This window comes from Gymnoscopelus microlampas (genome assembly GCF_963454915.1).
Source record: "Gymnoscopelus microlampas genome assembly, chromosome: 20".
Classification (NCBI taxonomy): domain Eukaryota; kingdom Metazoa; phylum Chordata; class Actinopteri; order Myctophiformes; family Myctophidae; genus Gymnoscopelus; species Gymnoscopelus microlampas.
The window spans coordinates 25,436,915-25,446,174 of NC_139957.1; the positions used below are offsets into that span (position 1 = coordinate 25,436,915).

General features: G+C 47.5%; 1 long non-coding RNA gene across 1 annotated transcript; it reads left to right on the plus strand.

Moving 5' to 3' along the window:
* Positions 1-8,202: 8,202 nt before the first annotated feature.
* On the plus strand, positions 8,203-8,645 carry LOC311036285. The gene is made up of 3 exons (XR_014599834.1): positions 8,203-8,258; positions 8,470-8,517; positions 8,606-8,645. It is a non-coding gene; the product is annotated as an uncharacterized lncRNA (long non-coding RNA).
* The last annotated feature ends 615 nt before the right edge of the window (positions 8,646-9,260 follow it).

Below are 9,260 nucleotides of genomic sequence, written 5' to 3' on the forward strand. Positions count from 1 at the left end.
CTTCGACCGACGGGGTGAATGGATGGATAGGACACTTCGACCGACGGGATGGATGGATGGATAGGACACTTCGACAGACGGGATGGATGGATAGGACACTTCGACAGACGGGTTGGATGGATGGATAGGACACTTCGACCAACGGGATGGTTGGATGGATAGGACACTTACATAGACGGGATGGATGGATAGGACACTTCGACCGACGGGGTGGATGGATGGATAGGACACTTCGACCGACGGGATGGATAGGACACTTCGACCAACGGGATGGATGGATGGATAGGACACTTACATAGACGGGATGGATGGATAGGACACTTCGACCGACGGGGTGGATGGATGGATAGGACACTTCGACCGACGGGATGGATAGGACACTTACATAGACGGGATGGATGGATGGATAGGACACTTCGACCGACGGGATGGATGGATGGATAGGAAACTTCGACCGACGGGATGGATGGATAGGACACTTACATAGACGGGATGGATGGATGGATAGGACACTTCGACCGACGGGGTGGATGGATGGATAGGACACTTCGACAGACGGGGTGGATGGATGGATAGGACACTTCGACCGACGGGATGGATGGATAGGACACGTCGACCGACGGGATGGATGCATGGATAGGACACTTCGACAGACGGGATGGATGGATGGATAGGACACTTCGACAGACGGGATGGATGGATAGTACACTTCGACAGACGGGATGGATGGATAGGACACTTCGACCGACGGGGTGGATGGATGGATAGGACACTTCGACAGACGGGGTGGATGGATGGATAGGACACTTCGACCGACGGGATGGATGGATGGATAGGACACTTCGACCGACGGGATGGATGGATGGATAGGACACTTCGACCGACAGGATGGATGGATGGATAGAACACTTCGACCGACGGGATGGATGGATGGATAGGACACTTCGACAGACGGGGTGGATGGATGGATAGGACACTTTGATCGACGGGATGGATGGATGGATAGGACACTTCGACCGACGGGATGGATGGATGGATAGGACACTTCGACCGACGGGATGGATGGATGGATAGGACACTTCGACCGACGGGATGGATGGATGGATAGGACACTTCGACCGACGGGGTGGATGGATGGATAAGACACTTCGACCGACGGGATGGATGGATGGATAGGACACTTACATAGACGGGATGGATGGATGGATAGGACACTTCGACCGACGGGATGGATGGATGGATAGGACACTTCGACCGACGGGATGGATGGATGGATAGGACACTTCGACCGACGGGATGGATGGATGGATAGGACACTTACATAGACGGGATGGATGGATGGATAGGACACTTCGACCGACGGGATGGATGGATAGGACACTTCGACCGACGGGATGGATGGATAGGACACTTACATAGACGGGATGGATGGATGGATAGGACACTTCGACCGACGGGGTGGATGGATGGATAGGACACTTCGACAGACGGGGTGGATGGATGGATAGGACACTTCGACCGACGGGATGGATGGATAGGACACTTCGACCGACGGGATGGATGGATGGATAGGACACTTCGACAGACGTGGTGGATGGATAGGACACTTCGACAGACAGGATGGATGGATAGGACACTTCGACAGATGGGATGGATGGATGGATAGGACACTTCGGCAGACGGGGTGGATGGATGGATAGGACACTTCGACCCACGGGGTGGATGGATGGATAGGAAACTTCGACAGACGGGGTGGATGGATGGATAGGACACTTCGACAAACGGGATGGATGGATGGATAGGACACTTTGACCGACGGGATGGATGGATGGATAGGACACTTCGACAGACGGGATGGATGGATGGATAGGACACTTCGACAAACGGGATGGATAGGACACTTCGACAGACAGGATGGATGGATAGGACACTTCGACAGACGGGATGGATGGATGGATAGGACACTTCGACCGACGGGATGGATTGATGGATAGGACACTTCGACCGACGGGGTGGATGGATGGATAGGACACTTCGACAGACGGGGTGGATGGATGGATAGGACACTTCGACCGACTGGATGGATGGATGGATAGGACACTTCGACAAACGGGATGGATGGATGGATAGGACACTTCGACCGACGGGATGGATGGATGGATAGGACACTTCGACCGACGGGATGGATGGATGGATAGGACACTTCGACCGACGGGATGGATGGATGGATAGGACACTTCGACCGACGGGGTGGATGGATGGATAAGACACTTCGACCGACGGGATGGATGGATGGATAGGACACTTACATAGACGGGATGGATGGATGGATAGGACACTTCGACCGACGGGATGGATGGATGGATAGGACACTTCGACCGACGGGATGGATGGATGGATAGGACACTTACATAGACGAGATGGATGGATGGATAGGACACTTCGACCGACGGGATGGATGGATAGGACACTTCGACCGACGGGATGGATGGATAGGACACTTACATAGACGGGATGGATGGATGGATAGGACACTTCGACTGACGGGATGGATGGATGGATAGGACACTTCGACAGACGGGGTGGATGGATGGATAGGACACTTCGACCGACGGGATGGATGGATAGGACACTTCGACCGACGGGATGGATGGATGGATAGGACACTTCGACAGACGGGATGGATGGATAGGACACTTCGACAGACAGGATGGATGGATAGGACACTTCGACAGATGGGATGGATGGATGGATAGGACACTTCGGCAGACGGGGTGGATGGATGGATAGGACACTTCGACCCACGGGGTGTATGGATGGATAGGACACTTCGACAGACGGGGTGGATGGATGGATAGGACACTTCGACAAACGGGATGGATGGATGGATAGGACACTTTGACCGACGGGATGGATGGATGGATAGGACACTTCGACAGACGGGATGGATGGATGGATAGGACACTTCGACAAACGGGATGGATAGGACACTTCGACAGACAGGATGGATGGATAGGACACTTCGACAGACAGGATGGATGGATAGGACACTTCGACAGACGGGATGGATGGATGGATAGGACACTTCGACCGACGGGATGGATTGATGGATAGGACACTTCGACCGACGGGGTGGATGGATGGATAGGACACTTCGACAGACGGGGTGGATGGATGGATAGGACACTTCGACCGACGGGATGGATGGATGGATAGGACACTTCGACAAACGGGATGGATGGATGGATAGGACACTTCGACCGACGGGATGGATGGATGGATAGGACACTTCGACAGACGGGATGGATGGATGGATAGGACACTTCGACAAACGGGATAGATAGGACACTTCGACAGACAGGATGGATGGATAGGACACTTCGACAGACGGGATGGATGGATGGATAGGACACTTCGACAGACGGGATGGATGGATGGATAGGACACTTCGACAAACGGGATGGATAGGACACTTCGACAGACAGGATTGATGGATAGGACACTTCGACCGACGGGATGGATGGATGGATAGGACACTTCGACAGACGGGGTGGATGGATGGATAGGACACTTCGACCGACGGGATGGATGGATGGATAGGACACTTCGACAGACGTGATGGATGGATGGATAGGACACTTCGACAGACGGGATGGATAGGACACTTCGACAGACAGGATGGATGGATAGGACACTTCGACAGACGGGATGGATGGATGGATAGGACACTTCGACCGACGGGATGGATTGATGGATAGGACACTTCGACCGACGGGGTGGATGGATGGATAGGACACTTCGACAGACGGGTTGTATGGATGGATAGGACACTTCGACTGACGGGTTGTATGGATGGATAGGACACTTCGACCGACGGGATGGATGGATGGATAGGACACTTCGACAGACGGGATGGATGGATGGATAGGACACTTCGACAGACGGGGTGGATGGATGGATAGGACACTTCGACCGACGGGGTGGATGGATGGATAGGACACTTCGACAGACGGGATGGATGGATGGATAGGACACTTCGACAGACGGGATGGATGGATGGATAGGACACTTCGACAGGCGGGGTGGATGGATGGATAGGACACTTCGACAGACGGGATGGATGGATAGGACACTTCGACAGATGGGATGGATGGATAGGACACTTCGTCCGACGGGATGGATGGATAGGACACTTCGACCGACGGGGTGGATGGATAGGACACTTCGACCGACGGGGTGGATGGATGGATAGGACACTTCGACAGACGGGAAGGATGGATGGATAGGACACTTCGACAGACGGGATGGATGGATGGGTAGGACACTTCGACCGACGGAGGATGGATAGGACACTTTGACCGACGGAGGATGGATAGGACACTTCGACAGACGGGATGGATGGATAGGACACTTCGACCGACGGGGTGGATGGATGGATAGGACACTTCGACAGACGGGAAGGATGGATGGATAGGACACTTCGACAGACGGGATGGATGGATGGATAGGACACTTCGACAGAGGGGATGGATGGATGGATAGGACACTTCGACCGACGGAGGATGGATGGATGGATAGGACACTTCGACAGACGGGATGGATGGATAGGACACTTCGACCGACGGGGTGGATGGATGGATAGGACACTTCGACAGACGGGATGGATGACTGATTGGTCTCTGCAACGTCCTCTGCAGCCCCGTATCCAGAACCCTGTATCCATAACTTTGTATCCAGAGCCTGCAGCCCTGTATCCAGAACCCTGCCGATCTGCCGATCACATAATCACCTCTTAGTCCTGTACAGACCACCATCGGAGGCCGGCCTCTTTGATGTGGGACCCGAGATGAGGGCGTGGCTGCACGACCTTGAGCTGGACATCTAATGATGGTAAACGAAAGAAGAAGAAGCCTGAGTCTCACTTCTCCTTGTAATATATTGTAATAAGTGTAATAATGATTTATTTTTGTTCGTTATATATTGTAATATATGTAATATCTATTTACTTCTGTTTGTAATATATTGTAATATATGTAATATCTGTTTACGTCTGTTTGTAATAAATGTGACGTCCGTGTAAGTCTGAAATGTATCCAGAGCCTGCAGCCCTGTATCCAGAACCCTGCCGATCACATAATCACCTCTGTGTCCTGTACAGACCACCATCGTAGGCCGGCCGCTTTGATGTGGGACCCGAGATGAGGGCGTGGCTGCACGTTATTGAGCTGGACATCTAATGATGATAAACGAAAGAAGAAGAAGCCTGAGTCTCACTTATGTTTGTAATATATTGTAGTATGTAATATGTATTTACTTCTGTTTGTATTATATTGTAATATATGTAATATATATTTACTTCTGTTTGTATTATATTGTAATATATGTAATATATATTTACTTCTGTTTGTAATATATTGTAATATATGTAATACGTCTGTTTGTAATGTATGTGGCGTCCGTGTACGTCTGTTTGCAATCCCCCCCCAACCCCCAACCCCCCAATCCCCACCCCCCCCCCACAGAGGGGGGAGGTGGGGGTGTCCCCACTCTCGGCCTGCACCTTGTCGTGGTGAGTGGGCTTTAAACCAAGACAGGCCATTTAACCCATTAAAACCGGGAAAGGATCTGTCATTTTGATTTTAGATTTTGAAAAAACATTTTCAGATGGGGGGGGGGGGGGGTCAGTGGCCAAATATATATATATATGTATCAATTTGGGGATCCTTGGCACGAAAAAGTCCCAGAACCACTGATTTAAACTCGCTTCCAAAAGCTGAGTGCCGTACATCGGAAAAACGTTGTACAAATGACCTTTAGTATATTGTGATATAATGTATATGGACGTCGCGATGCGACGCATTGTGAGCTTGTAGATCTGCTATTTTCAAAAAATATTTTTATGCATTTTATACATTCGAAAACTTTGTGAAATGGGATCTGCATAATGAGTACTTTCTTCTACTTTTGGCACTTTAGTACATTTTGAATTCCGGACTTTTACTTTCAACAGAGTACTTCTACATTGCAGTATTGATACTTTTACTTAAGTAAAGAAATTGAGTAATGTTCCCGCCACTGCCTGTAAATGAGTCAAAGAGGTAAAAGACACTGGTATGGCACTCCTGGTTCACTAGGACGGGGTTCAAGTCCCTGAGGTGTCCTGATGGTTACATTTAGGTTAAAAGTGTATTTGTAAGTGTAGTCATTTACAGGTACCCCCCAAAATAATCACATCTGAACTGGGGACCCCCCACCCTGACCAGCACTTGGACTTGGAGATGTAGGCATTACATTTAGTTTGACTCGGTTCCATGGATAAACATTGTGAAAATAGCCGATCTACAAGCTCACAACGCCTCTCAGTGTGAGGCGTTGTGAGCTTGTAGATCGACTATTTTCACAATGTTTGCCTCTTTCTTACGTAATATTTATCAATTTGGTTTTAAAAAGGTCTTTAAAGTCATTAAATTGTAACATTATAAATGTGCAGATACCCTGTATGCGCTTATACTGTATGTTGGTTTGTTTACTGAGTGAGTAAACAATGTTGCCCATTCAGCTAATCATCTGGGGACCCCCTGGGGGTCCCAAACCAGTAGTGTGTTCTACCGTTACACGTTGTATATGCCGTATACAGTCCAGATTTTTTGGGGGAAAAGCGCATACAGTCTAATAACCATTTAATTGAAAACGTGCAAGTGTATACCCACGACCACGCGCATCGTATCGTATACCCTCCGAAAAAACTTAGAACACACCACTGTCCCAAACCCCAGTTTTGGAAACACTGCTTTAGAGGTACTAATGTTGTTCCCAAAACTAACTAACAAACTGACAAACTTACTAACATATTGACTAACTAACTAATTTACTAACTAACAAACTGACAAACTTACTAACATATTGACTAACTAACTAATTTACTAATTAACAAACAGACTTACTAACTAACTAATAAACATACTGACTAACTCACTAACTAACAAACATACTGACTAACTCACTAATTCATTAACTAACTAACAGACTCACTCACTTAGCCTGGCATGGCCAGAACTAATATCACTGCGTAGATCATTTATTTTTGCAATGGCAGATTCGTCTGAAACCAGGCAACACTGACTGACTGACTGACTGATTGCTGACTGTGAGGTTCAATTCATAAAGGTCTCACAGGTAATTTTATTACCTGTGTAGGCCCTATAAAGAGAAGAATGCATTCGCCATCTGTTTTGAATAAGGGGTGTCATGTTTTGCAATTAATTAAGCTTACCTAGACTATTTCTGTTATTAAGGTTTTGTGATTTCTCTCAGACTGTGCAGGGTAGAGTCGTCTAATCTCTGAGTTAGGGTAACCGCATACCCTCGGATTAAAACTATTTCTTAATTCCATTTAAAGATGTATTTACTCTATAATTTATAACTATAAAGCCGATAAAGTATAGTTTTGGACCATGACGGAGGCGCGCCGACTCAGCAGACCTTGAGGCTGAGGCGTCGCGCCCGAGCGCCTCCAGGCGCGAGTGCCCGCGACGACCAGCCGATGGGCTGCTAGTCGAATCAGCGCCGTCCGAGTTATGTACCGATAGGGACAGAATCGTAAATCTTTTTGGTGCGGACTGCGTTTGCCCCACTGACTGCGTTTGTCCCAACTGCCACTCAAAGTGACTACTGGCCAACTGCCTGGATGAGGCAGACTGTTTCTGTTATTAAGGCTTTGTGCTTTCTATCAGACTGTGCAGGGCAGACTGACTGACTGACTGACTGACTGCATGGGTTAGAAACACAACATGGATCTAAATCCATTGAACTAATACAGTGTATTTTATTCAATACTACTGTATGCCCCCCCCCCCCCCCCCCCCCACAACAGTTAGACGCAGTCCAGTACTGACTCGAGCCAGGACCCCACAAGGTAAATTCTATTGATTATAGCAGAGATCACAATGGTGACTGTTAATAAGAAATGTAATTGCTAAATTAATAGTTAAACGTGGAGGTGGAAGAGCTGGAACCCCACAAGGTAGGTGTTCTGAGTACAGAGGTGATCACAAGGGTGATTGTGCAGTCGGCGACTGAAGTTTTCGTCATCAACAGATGATATTCGCAGTACAGAGAAAAATGTTTTACATTTTATTTGATTATATAATAGATCTGTATGTGAAAGCTGTAACATTAAACCATTTTTTTTTTTGCAGATGACAGCAACATCCGGCTTACTAGACTAGCCAGGGATGTTCTCTCACAGAGATCAAACTGTAAGTGTAGATGGCAAGGCTGACAGATTTTGAGATGGCATAGCAAAGATTTAATTTGGATGTATAATTTAATTGTTTTCCACCCCAGTGGACCGTGGCTATAGTTTCAATCAAAGAAACAGGACTATCAAAGATAGATTTGTATTTGCTGTAACAGTGATGACGATGGTGTGATTAAGATGTGCAATTTGATTTGTTTTGCCCTCAACAGGGCATCGCACTCCAAGTCGAAGGAGTCCAAGGCAAAGGACTCAACAAGGTAAAAAAGTATTTAGTTTCACAGTGATATACAGTGTAACTGGTGACTTTGTAAGATGAGTTACTTCCTTTACCCCCTCCCCCAACAGAGACTCCTAGCCCTCTCTCAACAGAGACTCCTAGCCCACCAAATAGACCGTCAGTCTTCAGAAATGACCAGACCCCACAAGGTACAGATTGACTATAGCAGTAATCTTAAATAGTGATGTCGCAAGTATGAAATGTAATTGGCTTGTCTTTCACCATCAGGAAAGCGTGTTGGAAGTAGAGGGCCAAAAAGTCCCAGGATTACAAAAGGTACATTTTTATCAAGTTTGGCAGTGATCTTACTGGGGGGGGGAGAGGAAGATTTTGATCTTGGAAAACAATTAATTTTATGTATTGACAAGCCAAAAGTAAAGCAGCATCACATAGCCAGCCACACCAGACTCTCAACCTTTAATACAACATTTATTGTTTCATTCTATAATTTAACAGCAAAGAAGAAGGTGTACGACTACCCTATGCCAGAGAAAAGTAAGAATGGAAGTATTTTAAGGTTTTAAAATAATTTGAAATAAAGTGGTCATATCTGTTAAGGCAAGTGTTTAGGTTAATATTTTGTTTTTTTACTCAGAGTTTCAGAAGGTCGTTGTGGAGACGCTGTTGGAGATCCTCGATGAATTGAGGACACTCAACAATCGGGGAGAAAGTGATGATGAGGGTGGAGCGTTGCCAATAGACGACGAGGAGGAGTTCAACCTC